This window comes from Marmota flaviventris, chromosome 15, assembly GCF_047511675.1.
Source record: "Marmota flaviventris isolate mMarFla1 chromosome 15, mMarFla1.hap1, whole genome shotgun sequence".
Taxonomy (NCBI): Eukaryota; Metazoa; Chordata; class Mammalia; order Rodentia; family Sciuridae; genus Marmota; species Marmota flaviventris.
Window position 1 is genome coordinate 72,387,612 of NC_092512.1, and position 24,371 is coordinate 72,411,982.

A 24,371-nucleotide genomic window follows, 5' to 3' on the forward strand; every position below is an offset into this window, starting at 1 on the left:
CACATTTATTACTCGATGGTGTCTTCTCTTACTCTGGGTGAAGGATATGCCACACTGACCTGCTGGGTGTGTTGCTGTGTGCAAGAATTCACAACGCCCCCATGAGAAATCTCAGAAATGCAGTCTTATCATGGAACTCCCCTACTTGGAATCTTCTAGTGACATCTTATTACCTGAAAGACTATGCCAGAAAAGTTTATAGGGCACACAAGCATTCTGGCTGCTGCCCTTTAATCTTTATCTTCAGTTGTGTTCCTAGGAACTAGGGACCTTGCTGAGCCCTGGACTACATCAAGCTCCTTGTTCAACCCTGATGGTGGCATTCTTCCAGCCCTCTCTACCATGACATGCATTGTTCCTTCTCTTTGGAATATTCTTCTGAGATCACCTACCTTATTCCTACTGAAAAACATTTAGAGCCTTTTTCCTCATATTCTAGAAATTTCCCTAACTTCTAGTCTACCCGTCCTATCCTGGTATACCAGTTAATCTCAATACTTGCCTTCATCTGTATATATGTCACTCCCATACTACAATGTGGCTAAGTGTCTAACATAGTGCATAATAGAGGAAAAATTATTGATTGAGATAACATGTTTTGAGTTTACCCTTTTAATAGTACATTACAATTTTCCAAATGTTCTCATATATAAAATCAATACAACCAAAGTTCTTTCTATGACTTAATACGGACCCTGAGTATAATAATGCCACTAAATTTTAGCATCTCAAAACCCTTCCTTTTCAAAGCTACCTTTGTCTTTAAATAATTCTCTTTGATCTGTCTGAGAAACTTCTAGGGGCACCAATGCCATTGAAGACATAAGGTTATTAGTTTGAGGGAAGGGTCTCCTTTAGCAGAGTCCCTTAGCAGAGTGGAGAAAGAAGAGACAGTTTGTGTTGTCAATATGAGAGAATATAATTGTCAATATTTCTTACATATAATTGGAGTTTTCAGAACTTTCTGCTCCATAGACCATGTTACTTCTGTTTAACATGTGGGTTAGCACCCATTACACTACAGGGGCTCAGACCACCAATCTCTTCTGCTTCTTACTAACCCCCAAATAATTTTCATTTTGTAAGCAAATGTTTCATAGACAGTTTGCTCAGCAGAGTTGTTTGGATCACAAGTAACATTGTCCTTTTCTTTATAGAATCGCCATTTTTCTCCAAGACCACACATGCATTCTGGGGATAGGGTTTGGTGGGGAAGGGAGAGGGACACTGGTGTCATGATTGGGGACAGACATCTTCCTATACCTCACTCCTCAGACATGCAGTCTAGCCCACCCAAGTACATAACTCCTTCATTCTTGGTGGTTTTCTCTTAGGGTTCTGTTTTTCCATCTAAGTATCTTGCAGTCTCTTGGACAACACTGCATCTATTTGAATATATTATAGATAAAGCTCAAAGTATTTGTTACAGAGATGCTGAGTCCATCTTTTCTAAATACCACTGGACTTTTCTGGATAGTTTACATTCTCTAAACATAATATAGAAGAATAATATGCCATCCAGGGTTTAAGGGACCCATATGGGAGTCCTACCTCCAGACATCAACTTGAATGACGAAACCAAAATATTCTATGGATTAACTTTTTAGTTTTTGTTTTTCTAGACATAACTTTTTTTCAGATAATTTAAAAATTTAGGACATGATTTTAAAGATGATATGTGTCTTATGGAGGGACAATTTCTTGCTGAAAGGAATTATAACTTAGATTAACAGACCATGTTTCCTATTTCCATAACCCTCTAAATGAAATAATTAAGAGGAAAGATTGTTTCATTATTCATAGTTTTTTGTGGGAGTGAGAGAGAATGAAAATTAAAACTATACAGAGATCCTGAGATGTTATAACAAATTAAAAGAAAAATACCACAGATGGACATCATCCAAATGGTTTCCAAAGTACCATTTTGATGAATAAATAGTCACTTTATAGTTTATGCTGTGTGGATGTTCATCTAATAAAATAAAATAAAAATATCCACAGAAAAACCCTATTGTCTCAAAATTTGGAGCATGTCATCCAGACCAGTTAGCCAGTCAATGTGTATAGAATCCACGTTCATCTCAAGATTGTAAGCAACCACATTTATCAGAGAGCCAATATTCAGCTTTGTTCTCCAAATTTTTTATGTACAAGATTTTATGTACAAGATGTATGTTCCATCTTGAATCTACATATAGAGGCAAAAACGATGCACATTGATATAGAATGTCTCCATGGAATAAACAATACAAGTGAGTTCTCACAGCCAAGGACCTTTGGTGAAGGACCACCTGCAGAGGTATTTTATGGTCAATCTTTATGAAGTTTATATCATTTAGGAATTCAATATCTTTTACCTCTATTGCTCTATATGTTCATATTAAAGCACCATAGGTCTTGGTCTTTTATTTTTTTATATTTCCTATTGCCTCCCTTGTGACAAGCTGCAAGTCCCATACCTGGATTTTATTATTCTGTGACTTATTAATTTCTGGATAAAATTCCTTAATTTATTGTGAAGAGAAATGCACTGTTTGAGATTCACTGGCTCAATTGTGAAGGGCCTCCAATTCCCTAATGTTCTCTTATCTATAGCTTCTTTTCCAGAGGATGAAAAATTTACTCTCTGCTTTTAATAATGTCAACAAATGATCTGAAATTAATTTTTTCACTGATGATTCCAGCGTCCTTACCCCATCAATTATACAAGAAGTTTGCAGAAGTTAGCATATTTATTATATATCCCAGCCACAAAAACAGCACCATGAGCATATTCAATTTCAGGAACAAAGCATATAACTCTTGGTAAGTTTGGAGGACAAGGAAACTGCTCACAGAAATCCTCTTCTTTCCTCTTATTCAAAGCTTTCATAACTACATTCCAATGAATACTGATTGCTGAGTTTCGACGGGTTTGAAACAACCTGAGGAATTACACTGAGAAAGAAGAAGCAATCCTCAACTGTTCTTGATGAGCAAAGACCATACTCATATAAAATGAGCTTTTTACATCAATGGGAACATTCCGATCCTCTGAAAACAGAAGGCTAGTTGTCAATTTGTAGGCTATGTTATGTTCAGCTCTGTCATTTCTTTCACCAGCAGCCTCTACATTTCATTTCCTGTTTTACCAGCAACCACACAACATTCTGTCTTAGAGACAGAAAACTGAGTTGGGGGGATTGGCGAAGTGGACTAAAAATACCAAGTTGGTGAATTAAAACCCAGAGGGCTCAACCTTTTGGCACAATATTTTAATGAACTCTCTATTACAGAATTCCTGGCAAATATTGCATAGATTTAAATTTGAGCTCTTGGAAATAATGCTTCCATCTTCAATAATGCAGAACCTACCCTCTCCATTTTGATTCAGATTATTAATCTCATGTTCTATTTCTTATAGTTTGTAAGGTACATGAAAAATTCATTCCCATAGAATCTGAAAATACCTCTTGGACAGGTATTTTGTACTGAGAAACAACTGGATCACATGTTTATTTTTCTCAGTAGTAGTATATTTAAAAACTTCTTCCAAGAGGAAGAGCCTAACATTCAGATGAACTTTTAAGTTTTAACCCTTACTACAATTGTAACATGTAGATAGATCTCCCATTTTATAAATAACACATGGTGCCAAAGTATATGATGTGTTCTAAAATTGACAGTTGGTGAAAGCCAAAGCAAAACTGAAAACCCAGGAATTAGAGCATTATAAGTTAATTACGGAGAGAGGGAAGATGGCGGTGAGGGGAGTGCATTGCCCCCGTGTGCCACGTCACTGTGTGGGAGAATGACGAGTCAGGACGGCTAAAGGCTATCTTGTTAGGAATTTCCAGCAATAGTGGGGTGCTCCGGAACCTGGAGGAAGGATTTCCATCGCATGAGGATCGGCTACGGGGACCCAAAAGCGAGAGATTTGTCGCACGGAGAGTCACACTGCTTATTCAGCAAATCGCCCCACGGCTAGAGTCTGCGGCGCGCGCTGGGAAACGAGGAGATAGCTACGCAGGGATACAGCGCTGCAGTTTCTGCCAGCCGTGCAAGCACCGTACTCAGTGCTGAATTCTGGGTTCGAGATGGGGGAAGGAAGCAGTCCAATTCGGTTCTCCACACCGGTCAGACCACAGAGGAGGCCAGCGGCCACCATCTTGGAAAGCTGACGTCACCATCCCTGTTTTCCACTGATCGCAGCTCATTCAGCCATAGAACAGGTAATTTCAGGCTGCCATTCGCCTGCGGCTTGCAGACAAATTACTCAGGCTCAGTGCTAAATAACCCGCGGAAACTGTTTCTTGGAGCCTGCTCTTATCAGAGCATACACCGAGCACGGAGCGGCCGAGTTCCGGCTCCCGGAACTGCTCTGCCCCAGGGCTAAGGGGCTCGCATAAACTGCTTCTCTGTCCGGGTCCTGCTGAGTACTGTGGAGGTAACTACAAACCGAGCCTTCATGGGCAGTGGCAACAGGACCGAGACGGGGCCTGTGAGGGCCAGTCAGGACTCACCCGTTGCTTTGGTCACCCGGCAAAGGGAACGAAATGCTGCCATTCGCATAGGATACCAACATGGCAGAGATCTGATGTCATCAGAAAGCGGCAGAGGAGAGAACTTCATCGATACCAGCGGTGACAGAAACAGTTGGTCTCCTGGTAGGGAAGGTGAGTCACAGACACCCGAGTCTCTCTTGCTTTGTTGTGGAGCCAGAGGGGAGGAGCCGGGCCGCCGCCCGCGACTGGAGCAGGCCCAGCGGCTCGCCAGCGTGGTGGTCGCGTGACCCCAATTGGACAGGGGGCGGAGCGGAGCCGCCACCCGCGCCCGCAAGGTGGGCAGACCTGCGACCGACCTGCAGAACAGGCCTAGTGGTATGCGGGCATGGTAGGAGGGACAGGGCAGAGACGCCGCCCGCGCCTGCAAGGTAAGCAGACCTGCGACAGATTGGCGGATCAGGCCCAGCGGCGTACCAGCGTGGTACACACGTCACCCCAACTGGAGTAGGGGCAGAGCAGAGCCTTCGTCTGCGCCCGGATCAGGCCCCACCGGTGTGCTGGTCACGTGACCCCAATTGGAGTGGGCGCGGAGCGGAACCGCCACCCGTGCCGGCAGGGTGGGCAGACCTGCGACCAACCTGCAGATCAGGCCCAGCGGTCCGCGGGAGTGGTAGGAGGGGCAGGGCAGAGCCGCCGCCCGCGCCTGCAAGGTAGGCAGACCTGCGACAGACCGGCGGATTAGACCCAGCGGCCTGCTGGCGTGGTACACACGTCACCCCAATTGGAGTAGGGGCAGAGCAGAGCCGCCACCCGTGCCCGAAAGGTGGGCAGACCTGCGGCCGACCAGCGGGACAGGCCCAGTGGCCTGCCGGTGCGACAGACACATCACCCCATTTGGAGTAGGGGCAGAGCAGAGCCGCCGTCCGAGCCCGCAAGGTAGGCAGACCTGCGACCGACCGATGGAACAGGCCCAGCGACCGGCCAGGGTGGTAGGCACGTCACCCCAATTGGAGTAGGAGCAGAGCAGAGCCTTCGCCCGCGCCCGGAACAGGCCCAGCGGTCCGTGAGTGTGGTAGACAAGTCACACCAATTGGAGGGAGGGCAGAGCAGAGCCGCCGCCACGCCTGCAGGTTAGGCAGACCTGTAACCGACCAGCGGATCAGGCCCGGTGGCCTGCCGGCGTGGTACACACATCACCCCAATTGGAGTAGGGGCAGAGCAGAGCCGCCGCCCGCTCCCGGAACAGGCCCAGTGACCTGCCGGCGTGGTAGTCACGACACCCCATTTGGAGTAAGGGCAGAGCAGAGCCGCTGCCCGCGCCTGCAAGGTAGGCAGACCTGTGTCCGACCAGCAGGACAGGCCCAGGGGTCCGCGGGCGTGGTAGACACCTCACACCAATTGGAGGAGGGGCAGAGCAGAGCCGCCACCCGCGCCTGCAAGGTAGGCAGACCGCCGCCCGACCCTGCAAGGGAGACTTTTCAACTATACAAGAGCAATATAAATATATAGGGGGGAAAATTTTCAAAAACACAACAGTTTCACCAAGCAGAAAGAAACGCAAGCAGTATGAAAAGACAAGGAAAGAAAGGACCACAAGCAATGCAGGTCAACTCAACTTTAGAAGAGGTAACAGCTGCAGCAGATGGAATGTCAGATAAAGAATTCAGGATATACATGCTTCAGATGATCTGGAGTATCAAGGAAGACATTAGACAGCAAAATCAGACAATGAAAGATCACTTCGACAATGAATTACACAAACAAATCCAGGAAGCAAAGGATCAAATATACAGGGAGATAGAGGTTATAAAAAACAAACAAACAGAAATCCTAGAAATGCAGGAAGCAATAAACCAACTTAAAAACTCAATTGAGAATACTACCAGCAGAGTAGAACACTTAGAAGATAGAACATCAGACAAAGAAGACAAAGTGTTTCATCTTGAAAAGAACATAGACAGCTCAACAAGGCTGTTAAGAAACCATGAGCAGAACATCCAAGAAATATGGGATAACATCAAGAGACCAAACTTAAGAGTCATTGGCATACAGGAAGGTATAGAACTCCAAACCAAAGGAATGAGAAATCTATTCAATGAAATAATAGGAGAAAACTTCCCAGACTTGAAGAATGAGACAGAATCCCATATCCTAGAAGCCTACAGGACACCGAATGTGCAAAATCATAAGAGATCCACACCTAGACACATTATAATGAAGATGCCCAACATACAGAATAAGGAGAGAATTTTAAAAGCTACAAGAGAAAGGAAGCAGATTACATTTAGGGGTAAGCCAATCAGGATAACAGCTGATCTTTCAACACAGACTCTGAAAGCTAGAAGATCCTGGAATAACATATTTCAAACACTGAATGAAAATGGGTTCCAACCAAGAATTGTGTATCCAGCGAAATTAAGCTTCAGGATGGAAGATGAAATTAAAACCTTCCACGATAAACAAAAGTTAAAAGAATTTGCAGATAGAAAACCAACTCTTCAAAACATCCTCGGCAAAACATTACAGGAAGAGGAAATGGAAAATAAGAATGAAAATCAACATTGGGAGGTAGGACAGTAAAGTGGGGGGAAATAAAGAGGAAAACAAACCATGTTTAGTAACAGAAATAAACAAATATGGCTGGAAGAACAACCCATATCTCAATAATAACCCTAAATGTTAATGGCTTAAACTCACCAATTAAGAGACACAGGCTAGTAGAATGGATCACAAAACAAGACCCAACAATTTGCTGCCTACAGGAGATGCATTTGATAGGAAAAGACATACATAGGCTGAAGGTGAAAGATTGGGAAAAATCATATCACTCATATGGACTTCGGAAACAAGCAGGAGTGTCCATACTCATCAAATAAAATAGATTTCAAGCCAAAGTTAATCAAAAGGGATAAAGAGGGACACTACATACTGCTTAAGGGAACCATACACCAACAAGACATAACAATCATAAATATATATGCCCCAAACAATGGTGCAGCTATGTTCATCAAACAAACTCTTCTCAAGTTCAAGAGTCTAATAGACCACCATACAATAATCATGGGAGACTTCAACACACCTCTCTCGACACTGGACAGATCTTCCAAACAAAAGTTGAATAAGGAAACTATAGAACTCAATAACACAATTAATAACCTAGACTTAATAGACATATATAGATATACCACCCAACATCAAGCAGTTACACTTTTTTCTCAGCAGCACATAGATCCTTCTCAAAAATAGATCATATATTATGTCACAGGGCAACTCTTAGACAATATAAAGGAGTAGAGATAATACCATGCATCTTATCTGACCATAATGGAATGAAACTGAAAATCAACGATAAAAGAAGGAAGGAAAAAGCATACATCACTTGGAGAATGAACAATAGATTACTGAATGATCAATGGGTTATAGAAGACATCAAGGAGGAAATTAAAAAATTCTTAGAGATAAATGAAAACACAGACACAACATATCGGAATCTATGGGACACACTGAAAGCAGTTCTAAGAGGAAAATTCATTGCTTGGAGTTCATTCCTTAAAAAAAGAAAAAAACAACAAATAAATGATCTCATACTTCATCTCAAAATCCTAGAAAAAGAAGAGCAAAACAACAGCAAAAGAAGTAGAAGGCAAGAAATAATTAAAATCAGAGCTGAAATTAATGAAATCGAAACAAAAGAAACAATTGAAAAAATTGACAAAACTAAAAGTTGGTTCTTTGAAAAAATAAACAAAATCAACAGACCCTTAGCCATGCTAGTGAAGAGAAGAAGAGAGAGAACTCAAATTACTAGCATATGGGATGAAAAAGGCAATATCACAACAGACACTTCAGAAATACAGAAGATAATCAAAAATTATTTTGAATCCTTATACTCCAATAAATTAGAAGATAGTGAAGGCATATATAAATTTCTTAAGTCATATGATCTGCCCAGATTGAGTCAGGAGGATATAGACAACCTAAACAGACCAATATCAATTGAGGAAATAGAAGAAACCATCAAAAGACTACCAACTAAGAAAAGCCCAGGACCGATGGGTATACAGCAGAGTTTTACAAAACCTTTAAAGAGGAACTAATACCAATACTTTTCAAGCTACTTCAGGAAATAGAAAAAGAGAGAGAACTTCCAAATTCATTCTACGAGGCCAACCTCACCCTGATGCCTAAACCAGACAAAGATACTTCAAAGAAAGAAAACTACAGACCAATATCTCTAATGAACCTAGATGCAAAAATCCTCAATAAAATTCTGGCGAATCAGATACAAAAACATATAAAAAAAATTGTGCACCATGATCAAGTAGGATTCATCCCTGGGATGCAAGGCTGGTTCAATATACGGAAATCAATAAATGTGATTCACCACATCAATAGACTTAAAGATAAGAACCATATGATCGTCTCGATAGATGCGGAAAAAGCATTTGACAAAGTACAGCATCCCTTTAAGTTCAAAACTCTAGAAAAACTAGGGATAACAGGAACATACCTCAATATTGTAAAAGCAATCTATGCTAAGCCTCAGGCTAGCATCCTTCTCAATGGAGAAAAATTGAAGGCATTCCCTCTAAAATCTGGAACAAGAAAGGGATGCCCTCTCTCACCACTTCTGTTCAACATAGTTCTCGAAACACTGGCCAGAGCAATTAGACAGACGAAAGAAATTAAAGGCATAAAAATAGGAAAAGAAGAACTTAAATTATCACTATTTGCAGATGACATGATTCTGTACCTAGCAGACCCAAAAGGGTCTACAAAGAAACTATTAGAGCTAATAAATGAATTCAGCAAAGTGGCAGGATATAAAATCAACACGCATAAATCAAAGGCATTCCTGTATATCAGCGACAAATCCTCTGAAATGGAAATGAGGACAACCACTCCATTCACAATATCTTCAAAAAAAATAAAATACTTGGGAATCAACCTAACAAAAGAGGTGAAAGACTTATACAATGAAAACTACAGAACCCTAAAGAGAGAAATAGAAGAAGATCTTAGAAGATGGAAAAATATACCCTGTTCTTGGATAGGCAGAACTAACATCATCAAAATGGTGATATTACCAAAAGTTCTCTATAGGTTTAATGCAATGCCAATCAAAATCCCAACGGCATTTCTTGTAGAAATAGATAAAGCAATCATGAAATTCATATGGAAAAACAAAAGACCCAGAATAGCAAAAACAATGCTAAGCAGGAAGTGTGAATCAGGCGGTATAGCGATACCAGACTTCAATCTATACTACAGAGCAATAGTAACAAAAACAGCATGGTACTGGTACCAAAACAGGCGGGTGGACCAATGGTACAGAATAGAGGACACAGAAACCAATCCACAAAACTACAACTATCTTATATTTGATAAAGGGGCTAAAAGCATGCAATGGAGGAAGGATAGCATCTTCAACAAATGGTCCTGGGAAAACTGGAAATCCATATGCAACAAAATGAAACTGAATCCCTTTCTCTCGCCATGCACAAAAGTTAATTCAAAATGGATCAAGGAGCTTGATATCAAATCAGAGACACACCGTCTGATAGAAGAAAAAGTTGGCTACGATCTACATACTGTGGGGTCGGGCTCCAAATTCCTCAATAGGACACCCATAGCGCAAAAGTTAATAACTAGAATCAACAAATGGGACTTACTCAAACTAAAAAGTTTTTTCTCAGCAAAAGAAACAATAAGAGAGGTAAATAGGGAGCCTACATCCTGGGAACAAATCTTTACTCCTCACACTTCAGATAGAGCCCTAATATCCAGAGTATACAAAGAACTCAAAAAATTAGACAATAAGATAACAAACAACCCAATCAACAAATGGGCCAAGGACCTGAACAGACACTTCTCAGAGGAGGACATACAGTCAATCAACAAGTACATGAAAAAATGCTCACCATCTCTAGCAGTCAGAGAAATGCAAATCAAAACCACCCTAAGATACCATCTCACTCCAGTAAGATTGGCAGCCATTATGAAGTCAAACAACAACAAGTGCTGGCGAGGATGTGGGGAAAGGGGTACACTTGTACATTGCTGGTGGGACTGCAAATTGGTGCAGGCAATTTGGAAAGCAGTATGGAGATTTCTTGGAAAGTTGGGAATGGAGCCACCATTTGACCCAGCTATTCCCCTTCTCGGTCTATTCCCTAAAGACCTAAAAAGAGCATGCTACAGGGACACTGCTACATCGATGTTCATAGCAGGAGCTCCAGTCGGGCAATCGGTTAGCGCGCGGTACTTATAAGATGTTCATAGCAGCACAATTCAGAATAGCAAGACTGTGGAACCAACCTAGATGCCCTTCAATAGACGAATGGATAAAAAATGTGGCATTTAAACACAGTGGAGTATTACTCTGCATTAACAAAATTACAAAATCATAGAATTTGCAGGGAAATGGATGGCATTAGAGCAGATTATGCTAAGTGGAGCTAGCCAATCCCTAAAAAACAAATGCCTAATGTCTTCTTTGATATAAGGAGAGTAACTAAGAACAGAGTAGGGACGAAGAGCATGAGAAGAAGATTAACATTAAACAGGGATGAGAGGTGGGAGGGAAAGGGAGAGAGAAGGGAAATTGCATGGAAATGGAAGGAGACCCTCAGGGTTATACAAAAGTACATACAAGAGGATGTGAGGGGAAAGGGAAAAATAATACAAGGGGGAGAAATGAATGACAGTAGAGGGGGTAGAGAGAGAAGAGGGGAGTGGAGGGGAGGGGGGATAGTAGAGGATAGGAAAGGCAGCAGAACACAACAGACACTAGTATGGCAATATGTAAATCAATGGATGTGTAACTGATGTGATTTGATTCTGCAATCTGTATATGGGGTCAAAATGGGAGTTCATAACCCACTTGAATCAAAGTGTGAACTATGTAATGTTTTGAACAACCAACAATAAAAAAAAATAAGTTAATTATGAGGGTTTTGAAATCAGCATGACAAGTCTTCAAGTCCCAAATATGATACTTATTAACCAGTTAGAATACAGCCAGGACTTGTTTCCCTATCCTACAATTGGTAGACTTCTATTCTATGGTAGTTATTTACAAAATATGTATATGAAGAACAGAACCCAAAGCTTGTCAAAAAATATGTCTATAACAAATATCAACTGTTCATATTATTCATATTTTAAAATTCATCCTTATATTTTACAACTCCATTTTCTTAAATTTAATGAGCCAATGAATACTTATTACTTAAATATAATTTTTAATGAAATCCTATTGAATGCCATCAGCATAATTTTGAGTTCTAAAGATGGGGTGGCAAATCACATTTCCTATTGTCAAGTTGTTTACCAGCTATGTCAGTCAGCTTTTATCACTGTGACAAAATACCCGAGAAAAACAACTTGTAAGTAGGAAAAGTTTAGGTGGGCTCATGGTTATAGTTTCCGACCCAAAGCAATTGGCCTACTGCTTTGGGTCTACTGCTTTGAGGTAGTTCATCATGGTGGGGATGCATGATAGAGGAAGCTGCTCAGCTCAAGGCAGCCAGAAACAAAAATAAATGGGAGGGGGCTGAGGACACCATATATCTTGCAAGGGCATGCACCCAGTTACCTAGCCACTTTTCACTAAATTCTACATCATGAAAGTTCCGCCACCTCCCAAGAGCATCATAGACTGGCAACCAAGTCTTTAACACATGGGCCTTTGGGAGACATTTATCTAAGCCATAGCACCACCTGAGGAGTTTATTGGTCAGATTGGGTTATTCAATAATTGTTATTAAGTTTCTGTGTGAGAACACACTCTGGTATGTATTATTGCCTTCAAGAAATGTTCCTTCTGGGGTTATACTTGAATTTACAAAATATTTTCCCCCAAAATCATGGAAAAATTTTGGAAAGGGTGTGGACTTTGTAATCCATATAATATAATCTGATATCAAAAAGGATGAAAATTCAAATAAATAGATGAAAATTGTTCCATGTATAAATGCCTGTAAGTACAAACAATAAAGGTATATTAATTCATTCAAATGAGAATTTAGTGAGTCTACATGGCACAAAACACCTGTCAGTTCTAATTTGATGAAAAATTAATTCACAGAAAGAATATTATCATACTCTTCACTTATCCCCTTGAAGCTACTGAGTTTCATGATTCAGAAAATAATGATTATACTTCAAGCCAATTTTCTGGATTTTCCTTCCCCCAAAATATGAACTTAGATTGAGGTATCATGCTTTTAAATTAGGTTTCAAATTTTTGCTGATAACTTATCTTGTCTCAGTATATGCTAATGATCTTCATATAACCTCATTGCTTTTTTTAATATAAAACATGGTACAATTATGATAGGCTCAATCTCATCAAATGAGATATTGTTTATACCATAGTTATTTAATGTAGAAACTTGATAAGTTTTAGTTCCATTTGTCTATTTTTGCAACATTATTCTCTTTGGTGAGAATTTAGGTCTAAAATTCAAATTCATTTGTATCTCAAACCTATTTTCAAATATGATCTATTGTCATATCCAGAAAGCATTTATGGGACAAACTTTGTTGTCTATATTCTTTGGAGATTACACATCAAATAATCTGTCTTCACAGTCTGGCTCCAAAACACCATGGTCTCAGTTACTTTATAAATACAATATTAAATTGATAAAACTAAAAGTAAAAGTAACCCCCCCGCCCCCCAAAAAAACCATGCTGTGAATATAGAGAAACAATTGGCAGTTTAAAACGTCTTAAAATAGAATTGTATTTAAATATGAAATGAGTATCATTAAAATATTTTATTAATCAAAAGGAAAGTAAAAAATTCATTTTAACCTCTTCCTATAGTAAACACTTCACATATGTTATGACTGAGTTTTCATTACTGTCCTATGAGATATAGAGAAGCAATATATTTTACAAGTCAAGGATTGCCATTCACATCTTAGACCATATTTGGACATCTATAGAATCATCTAATGTTTGATCTGTTTGCCATATAGAGCATCATCAAGTTTGTGTGGAAGAGATTATTCCTAGGATATTTGAATGACATTTTAGTCTATCAAATCCAATTTTACTACATTTTATAAAATAAGAAACTCTTTTAGGTGAGAAGATATACAATAATAATACAATTACAAAGATGGAATTTTTGTTTTTAATTTCCCAAGCCAAATAACATATTGTTAGTAAACATTGTATATGATTATAGTAAAAGTTTCAAGATCTTTGCACACCAAAATTCTGATCCCTCCAGGAAAACTAAGCATTTCTCTTATCCCTTCTCTGGTTAAGATGTAGAAATTACCAATAAATCATTACTCACACTTAACAATGAGAAATCATAGAATGAACCCAAAACTGAAAATTTTCTTTGTAAGCTACTAAAATGCTTGGAGACAAGTAATGAATTATGCTCTAAGAATAATGAATCCTTCCTAAGCAAGCGGAAACCATGGCTCACTCTCATCTCTAGAGGTATTAGCATAGCCTAGGACACCAAGGAGAGCCATGGGACTGGTAAAAACTGAAACCTTTGCTGTAAAAAGGAGATTACTAAAATTCTTCAAGTCCAAGCATGAGTTGGCAAGTTAGTTGGACATCTGAGGAAGCATAAAAAGTTAAAGACTCCCTGTCATTGGTAAGTTGTCCCCCTGAGACTTTTTCTGACTAAGCAGCATCATGGAAAGAGAATGAAGCTAAGAAGCAGAGAAAAAACACAAAATCTTTCAGTGCTTAGACCCAAAACCTTCCTGAATAGAAGAACTAATTCCAGCCTCCAAATACTTAAAATTAGAAGTGAACTGAACAAAAGTAAAGGCTCTGCTCTGAAAACTCAATTTGGCATTAAATTAAAGGAAACTTTCCCCATCCTGTTAAAAGAAAGGGCAATGTTTTTCTGAGATAAAAAATAGCATCCATTTCAGTTTTCTACTGTTTTATAGACAATGTCTAGTACATAATAAAAAATGCAAAGCAAGAAAATACAACCCATAACCAATGAAAAGTAGCCAATAAAAGCATATTCATTATCACCTACATGTTCAAATTACCAGATATGAATTTTTGCATAATTATTATGAATATGAAAATAGTTTAGAAAAAATGCTTTTTAAGAGGAGAATTTCAATAGGAAAAAAATGATACTCTAAAAAAATTAATTTAGGATTAAAAGATATACATGACTTAAGCCCAATGGATGACATTAAGATTCTGTACATAGAATCTCAAAAAAGAAAAATGGGAAAGAATGTGACACTATTTGAAGACATAAAGGCCAAGATTTGCCAAAACTGAGGCTGTGTATCAACTCATAGATCCAAGAATATCAGCAAACCCTTAAAGTTTGAACACAAAGACAACTGTGTGCAGTCATCTCAAACTCAGACTACCAAGAGTCAAAGATAAAGGAGAAGAATTTTAAACATGCATTACACTTAGGAAAACAAAATTAATAACGATGACTGGATTCTTACAAAAAAGAGAATGAGAACTAAAGATAGTGGAAAGCATCTTTAGCAAGCTAAAAGAAAATCTGTCAACCTAGAACTCTATACCCAATAAAGAAATATTCCACAAAAGAAAGAGTAAAGACATCTCAGACAAAATGAAAACTGAGAGAATCGGTCACTAACAGATTAAAAGAACCCAGGAAAAACAAACAGAAAACAAATAGCAAGATGATAGACTTAAATCTAACCATAGCAATAATTGCATTAAATGTAAATGAATCAATATTTTTTGAAAGATATGATTTAAAAATAAGACAACAATTGTATGATAGTTTTAAAAACAAACTTGACATACTAAGCCTTATACTGGTATTCATTAGAGAATAAAAAAAGTTTAAAATCTGCAAAATCTAATTATAAAAAGCCAAGAGTGTGGCTATATTAATGAGTCAAAGTCAATCTTAAGAAAAGAGAAATTATAGAGAAAAGGTGAGTTATTTCTTAATAATAAAAGTTAATTCATCAGGAAAACAAAAAAGTAATAAATATGAACCTAGCCAGAAAATAACTTCAAGATATATAAAGCAAAAATTTAAAAGCTAAATGAAAAAATAGAAAAATATGTAATCATAAAGATTTTAACATACTTCTAATTGATAAGGAAAAAATACAAATTAATCAATAAGACATAGAATATTAAACACTATTAATCAACTAAACATTTCCATTAAACTTTACCCAACAAATAAAAATATAAAAATCCATGTTTACAAAATGGACATGAAGTGTTTGCTAAAATATACCATATAGTAGGCCATTAAACTAGTCTCCATAAATTAAAAAAAAAAAAAAACTAAAATCTTACAGAATATTTATGGCCACAATGGCCTCAAGCTAGGAATTAAAACAAGAGGAAGTGAAATGTATTCTAATATTGAAAACAGAGCAACATTCCTCTAAATAATGCATGTATCAATAAGGAAATAATTAGGCAAAATAGAAATGATTTTAACTGAATAATAATTAGGACACAATGTGTTAAAATGGATATAATACAGCAAAGTAGCAATTAGTGGGAAATATATAAATATATAAAGTTTTATGCTAGATAATGAGAAAGGTTTAAAATCAATAACTGAAGCTTATCATACAGGAAGCTAGAAAAAGAGCAAATGAAGTACAAAATAGAAGTAAGGAAATAATGAAAAGAAGTGTACAAAGCAATGATATAGAAAATATGAAGAATAAAGAAATTCCAAAGCCAAAATATTGATCTTTATAGATAAAAATGCAAAACGTATCAATCTAATGAGAGGAACAAGGAAGAGAGAGATAATTAAAAAAAGAATCACCAGTATCAGGAATGAAAAAAAAATTACAAGAGATATTATAGGTATTAAAATGAGAGTAAAATAATATTTAAATAACTTTGTCAATATCTTTGACAATGTAAATGAATTTCTTATAAACCACAACTTTCCAAAACTGACAGTAGAAAGAAAGCCTGATTAGTTCTGTATCTATTTTAAGACTCAAACCCATTATTTGAAACTTTCTACCAAGAAAACTCCAGGCCCAGGAGACAGAAATGGCACTAAATTCTCAAAAGGTGAAAAGGAGAGATTAATTCAAAAATTCTACTCTGAAAATCTAATCAAAGCAAACCACTTCTCACTCCTAGACCCTCAGCTTAAAAATCATCTATGCATTCTTCTTTTTACTATTTTGCTCTTGTAGAATTATATAAGTGTAACTTTGTTCATTAAAAAAGACTTTTATTTAATTCACTTAACATTTTCTTTCTGATAAATAAATATTTAGAACATGGGAAAACAATTATCACTTACTGTATACCAATACTGTATTAAGCATTTTACATATATTATTTCATTCTATCCTCATAAACTGGTTTGGACACTATTTTCTTGATTTTACAAATGAAGGAGCTAAGATTCAAGAGTTCATTCATTAACTCTCCCAAAGTCCCCCAAACCTCAAATCCTATCTGATTCCAAAGCCTGTGTCACTAACCATCTGTGATTAATGGACCTTTCTCGGCCAGCCTGTCAAGAAGACTTGCCATGTAAGTTCTGTATTTGGTAGTGTTTTAATTATTAATGGAACCAGAAAAATTCAGAATTTCAGAGGGAGTATTTATCCAGCTGCTTTCATTCTCGTGAACTAATCTGCCAGGAGTCCAACTACAGAACTTGTCAGAAGGTAAGTAAACTCTATACTCATTTTATCATTTGTAAACTTTCAGAGAACATTGAGTGACAGTATTCTAATCCCATATGTTTTAATGTGAAAAACAAAATGAGTTAATTTAAAACAGAGAGGAAGGAGACAACCTGCCTCTTAAACTAAAGTGACTGCAGAAAGACTATAATGCACTAATAAAAACATTAAAAAAAAATAAGGTGACTTCCACCCAGGGCCCTTTGCTTACTGCCTTCTCTAAATGATCCCCCATCACTGTTCTGAACTTTGTATTTTTAGTACTATCTTCACCAACTTGTAGTTTTCAATTCAGAACATTTATAACACTGGTCAACTGAAAACTCTGTAAAGATAAAATCTGAGTCTCGTTCACTGTCAAATTTGCTCAATGTGCCTAATGCTGGGCACTTCCATAGTAGATGCTCAATAATGTTAGCTGTATGAATAAACAAGATATTTTGAACTCTAATTATATTGTTAACAACTTTTTATACCCCTAAATTTAAAACTTCCATTTTCTCAAGTTTTTTACTGTCTATTATTAAAATAAAGAAAATTTTGAAATTCTAAGCCATTTTGCTCAGGCTAATAAATAGCATTTGAGTATCTACAGCTTTCTTGGTCTTTAAGAAAAAACAATTTATATCATAACCTATGTTAAAATAGCACAGCCCACTAAAAATATAATGCAAAGGACAAATATAAGTCATGTACACAATTTTGAATTTTCCATTATTCTGATTTTTTTAATGAATTTAATTGTAATAATACATTTGATTTAACCAATATATTCAAAATACTATTTCAGAATGTAATTTAAAGTTATTGATAAGTGTTTTATACTTTTATTCATGCTAAATATTCAAAAATGTATTTTGCTTCCATATTATATAACATCATAGTTCAGACTAGACACTAAAATTTCCAATTATTCAAAAGCTCCATATACTTAGGGATTCACATATTGAACAACACAGGGTTAAAACTAACAGAAAACACAATTAAATGAGAATTGGCTCTATGATTAGGCATAATAAATATTCTAAGCATCTTTATAAATAGGTAATTACTAGTAAAATAAAGAGTTTTATGCCTTTGTCAGAGACATGAAGACACCTATGTCTATGTCTCTTCCACTTATATAAAGTAGAAAATCAACAAGACCCCCAAATTCACCAGATCATAGCTCTGTTATTGAGACTGTGGATAATTTACAGTAACTCACGTTTTTCTGAACTCTGAAAAACAGATTTTAGATTATTGGGAATTGGTCACATATGTGCCATGAATTAAGCTGACAGAATGAAAGCTCTTATTTCCTTGAAAAATTATCAATCTTCAATCTGTGGCTAGTTGTCTTTTGATTGAAACTTGATGTACCCTATCCTCACCTTGAAATCTAAATTACCACAAATGATTCCAGTTTGAGCAAATTACCTAGAATTAAAGACACAAGACTTTATAGGCCTACTGAAAAAGAAGAGAGACCTTCAGTGTTACTGATCCTCATAGGCCAACCTCTAATCAACCACCCCAGTTTCCCAGTTCTTATACTTAAGAGGTAAGTTAGGGCCATCCCAGGAAAATGGACTCTCCCAGATTCTGACACATCCTGATCAAGTATTATCTCTCCAGGCTGCCTACTTTCAAGTCTCCTTTACTCAAGTCAAATCAATGAAGAAAGATTTCCAAGAGTCTTAGTAGTTGGTCTCTTATATTATTCGAAATATGGTTGAGTTGAAAAAACTATCATAATTCAATGTGATGCTTTAATGATGATTTGGGGAGGACATTCTCTTCCTCCTGAATAAATGATAGGAAATTGCTATAAAAAGTTAACATTTAGGCAAACAATTCTCTTTATTCAGACTAGTAATAATCAAAACTGGTCAGTTTCTAAAATAAAGTATCTTTATAAAACAACTGCCCTGGAATTAATGGGTCATGTGTCAATATGAGGCATAAATGACAGTAAGATATCCAACTGAATAGGAATTCAGGCATAGTGGTGCACACCTGTAATCCCAGTGACTCAGGGGGCTGAAGCAGGAGGATTGCAAGTTCAAAGCCAACCTCAGCAATTTAGTGAGACACTGCCTCAAAATACAAAATAAAAAGTGCTGGGGATGTAGCTCAGTGGTAAAGCATCCCTGGGTTCAAACCCCAATACCACAAAAAAAAAAAAAAAAAAAGATATCCAACCCCTTAGTAGACTAGGGAAATGTGAGAAAAGGCATTGGCATGTCTGAAATATAAAAGTATTGCTGTGTAAAAACACTTGAAAGTTTTTCCAGTAAGTTTGGTCAGGCATTTCAAAACCACCCAAAGATTATAAATGTGGCTTTAATTTAAAAGCCAGCATCAAAGCAAATTTATTAATTTTCTTATTAATTTTCTATGCTGCCTTTGCTCAGATTTTTTGAATTGATTTAAAAACTAGGTGCATCTTTACTTAGCTTAGAGACACTTTCTTCTAGCGATGTGAATTTTTTTTTCTTTCTTTTTACTGTGGTTTCTCTTACACTGGTTTCCATTGCCATAAAGGTCAGTTTGTTAACTGTGGTGACAGCCTCCCCCTCATGGCACATGTTCAATAAATGTCAGTAAGTGAACAAAGAGAAGAGATACTGGAACACTCTTAGCCTTAATAAACTGAAAAGGTAGTAGTGAACTGAAAGTTACATTCATTCAGAATAAAAGGGGCCTTTAGAGTCAGTTTTTCTGGTTGAAAGATCAGAGCAAATGAATCCACCACCTAAAATAGAAGTTGTTTTATTCTCACAGGTTCTGACATTTTAGTGGTAAGCTGACAAGTTATAAAAACTGCTACAAAATCCAAATTGCTAGCACCATATGGAAAAAGATGCCTGCAATATGTCTTTTATCAATATCTATCTATCTCTCTATATATATACATACACACACATATACTTACATATACATGTAGAAAGTCATTGCATTTGAATTATTGCAGATGGTTTTTCAAATAAGCACAAAGGCAGGCGGATTGAAATGTTGAGAGGTCACACAGACCATGACAAGTAAAGGAAGAGCCATAGACTTCATGCTAGCATTGAATATTGAAGCAGACTGCCTTTATCTGCCAATGTCTTTCTCTCATTATCCCCTGGTCTACCAAGAATTTGAGTATCTGCTACTTAGAAGGAGTCTTGTTTTACACCTCTTAGTCAAAAATTTCATGGTCGACTTGTGTCAAATTTCTAAGAATTTGAAGAGCTTAAGCCTTTATTTAAGCAAAGCTGGAACTGGAATTAAATAAATAATTTATGCCTAAATGAGCTTAGTATGTTCTTGTCAAGTATAAAATATTATTAAAAGAAAACACATTTTCTCCTTATTTTCTTTTAGTAATGAAACAAATAAGGAGTAATTTTGAGATCCCAAAAGGCAAAACTGTTTTGTGAGATAATCAGAAAAATGACCAGGGCAAAATTCCTGAAAAATATGAGTAGGTGTGCACATTCAGGATTCCTCTCTGATTCTCAAAAATCAGAGCATCCTATTCCTGCATGAGTGTAGGGTGTCATGTCTTAAATATTTTGGAGATGGCTCTTCCTATCATAGCATTTACTTTGGGCAACATTCTAAGCCCAAAATTTAATCATAATAACATCTAGAATTTATTACAAAGTGTTTAGATGCAATTGTAGCTGAATTCTTATTTCTCGCTGAATTTTCACCACCACCTTATCAATGTTAGCCTCCTCATTTTGCTGATAAAGGAACAGATTCAGAGTTTCCAAAGGATCCTTACCTTGACTGCATATTGGAATCAACTAGGGAACTTATAAAATTCCAATGTCTAAGTCTTAACTCAAAGCTAAATAAAAAATCCTGGAAGTGGAACCCAAGAAACAATATTTTTAAAAGTTCTTAAGGTGACTCTAATTTGCAGCTTAGGTTAAGACACACTGGGTTAAACCAAGTTCATGGAGTTAGTATGCTGGAAATAAAAGGTAAATTTATATCAGTGCAAAGCCCAAGTTTTGCCTCGGGGATTTCCCACAAAACCTCCTTCGGTTCCCTTAGGACTAGGGCCAGTATCCTTATGACAAATTTAGGATCATTCTGCATCAGCCACCTTCTGCCCCTGGTGAAAATAATGATTTGTACCCTTGTGGATTTCATGGTCCATATCGCATGAGGCAATTTCTGGACCTATATAAGGCAGAAAATACCATATTGCCCAAAACTGTGTTCATAATATATATTATTAGGTCAACAGAAAATGCTCTATTCACTAAGATTCTACCATCTTGAGCACTTGATTCTTTCTTACCAAAATATTTGTTTATCAATATGCAGATGTTGCCAGAGGGACTCTGTGGGATTACTATGTGCTTCTAATTTAAAAGTTTATTATTCAAAAGTGGCATATAGCTACCATGGGACAGGGCTGAGAATGGAAAAAATCTGTGCAGCTTTTATGTAACCAGCATAAAACTTTCCATATGATAGAAATTCAAAATCAGGACAGCCAGGTCACTAGCAGCTTAAAACAATAAGTCTAATTAAGTTTTCTTTAAAAGGAAACAAACTATACCATTTTTAATAGCAATGCGATTTTGAAATATTTAAAGATATATTGTGGCTGATTTAGAAAAACATCTAAATATCAATAATTTTCCTGATAAAAGCATAAAATAAGCAATTAGTAAAATAGTTAATATTGCATACATACACATTATTACACTGTGCCCCTTATTATCATTATGTGTTTATTAAAAATAATTTAAAGTTTTAAAAATAAAAATAGATTAACTATGCTATTCACAATACTAAAGAAGAATGTAAAAGAATAAGAAAAAGATGCTAATTTTAATGTGGAGGATCTATAAAAGTAAAGCACAAAATTTTGCTTAAAGATTTAAGAATGTAAGTGAAGAGTCATATGTGGAAGTAAAACATAAAAATTAAAAAGGTATGAATGCTTCCCAAAGCAACTTTTACTACTCAAATAATACTAATTAAAATCACATCTTGTTATTTTTGGGAAATAGGTAAAATTTTTCTGAAGTAAGAACAGGTAAGTATTTTGAAAAAAACCTTCAAAAGACTAATGAGAGAGGAGTGTTCACAGTAAATTAAATATATTACTAATCTTCATTCATTAAGACAGTATTGTACTGATATAAGAAAAGGCATGAAATTAATAAATAATTCAAAAAGTTCAGAAGTGGACTTTAATTATAATTTAATATTATTTATGATTTAAAGAAGAAAAAGTCAACTGGGAAAAATAGAATTATGTAATGACTGGAGAAACTAATTTTTAAATCAGCTTATAACTTTGCTTCATGCCATCTAAGTGGAATAAATAAATAAAAATAATAATAAAGGCATAAACCTATAAAAGAATGTGTAGTCTAACATATATCTTACTTTAACAGAAGAAAAGACTTTTGAGGCATAAAATTAATAAGAATTTTTTGAAAAAAAAAAAAAAACAAGAATGATAGGTGTGATTGCCTACAAGTTTTAAAATTTGTGTGTCCAAATTTTAAAATTTGCATTTACATGTCCAAAAGGAAAACAAAAATTAAAAAATTAAAAAAATTCCAAAGAAAGAAAGTGGAGAAAATATTTGCCAAAAATACAGCAATGAATTAATGTATAAAGAACTCAATTCCATCCACAGGGAAAACATCACTGTCATAGTAAAGAATAGGCAGAGGACAAGACAGAAGAGCAAGAAATACAGGAGAATAACAAGCAAAAACCAGGAAGCACAATCTAATATTAATCTCGAAGTGCAAATTCAGGGAACAATACAGTTCTTTAGGTCCACCAACAAATCAGTTTTCTAAGTCATCATATCCAGTGGTGATGAGAGTGTCCAAAGATTACAATTTTCTGGGGCTGCTAATTTAAATATAACTTATCTAAAAAATAATTTAGCGATTGAAAGACAATCAGAAAGTAGAATCAATATTTATGTAGATTTTCAAAATCATGTCTTGAAAAAATAATAATTTGCAAAAATCTCAATATATAAAGTACATAAGGTAAAGTGAAAGTAAGCTACAATAAAAGTGGCACAAAATCAGAGCCAATTTTTTAAAAGTGTTTTGGGTCCTGCTGTGTGCATATGCTCATAAAATATCCTGGAAAGGAAATATCTCCAAAAGCAGAGTTCCCTAAGAATTAGAAGTGGAGACTTTTACTTTCTTTCTCATTTTTAAAATAATATACATGTTTTTACAGTGATCATAATTATTAGGTTTATTATAAAATATAATAAAAACAAGAGGCATTTTTAAACCATAGATATCTTGATATATTTTTTCTCTTGGCATCACCCTAATTGAGGAGTCAGAATTACATATTTACTAATTACATTTTTCACCATTAATTAAATCATGCCTTAAGAGTAACATTTTTTGGCATCTTCTGCCTCATAGTTCATACCTGAGATGAAACTTTCTTTTCTACAAAATCTAAGAACTTCTACCATGGTATGCACCTCCCACCACATTCTTACAAAACTCACCCATTGAAAATCCTCCAAAGATAACCTAAATGGATTGGTAAACATGCACATGTGTGATAGCCAAGAGAATGTCTCACCTAAAGACTGGTAACTGCGAGAACAGCTCAAGAGCCCTTGGAGTTATCACAGGGATGGTGAGACCAGCACTAGCGTGGAGCCCAGCTGCTGTGGGAACCATCTGACTATCTCTCCCATGAAACAAGAGCTCTCTGCATTTGTGAACGTTGCAGAATTGTTCAGAACCAACTTGGCTTGATGTTTGTTTTCAGAAATAAACGGAGTTTAAAAATCAGGCTTTCTCCACCTATCTTTTAGTTTACTGACTGGTTGGTTGATTAGACTTAATTCTTTTTTTTTTCTTCTTCTTATATTTTTCATTTTTTTATTGGTTGTTCAAAACATTACAAAGCTCATGATATATCATCTTTCATACATTTGACTCAATTGGGTTATGAACTCCCATTTTTACCCCACATACGAATTGCAGAATCACATCGGTTACACATTCACATTTTTACATAATGGCATATTAGTGACTGTTGTATTCTACTAATTCTTACATTGCAAGGATTGTAACTGTATGCACTTGCAGGCTTTAATTAATGATTTCTGGAAAGAAAACACTTCAGGATTTGCTTCATAATAGCTCAGGAATAAGGGTTGTTTCAAATGAATACGAAATAGTTTGCCTTTTAAGTAATTACTTTCCTAATGCTT

At 36.3% G+C, this 24,371-nt stretch overlaps 1 pseudogene; it reads right to left on the minus strand.

Annotated features, from left to right (window-relative positions):
• Nucleotides 1-2,008: 2,008 nt before the first annotated feature.
• On the minus strand, nucleotides 2,009-23,832 carry LOC114090605 (tRNA pseudouridine synthase Pus10 pseudogene; annotated as a pseudogene).
• Nucleotides 23,833-24,371: the final 539 nt, after the last annotated feature.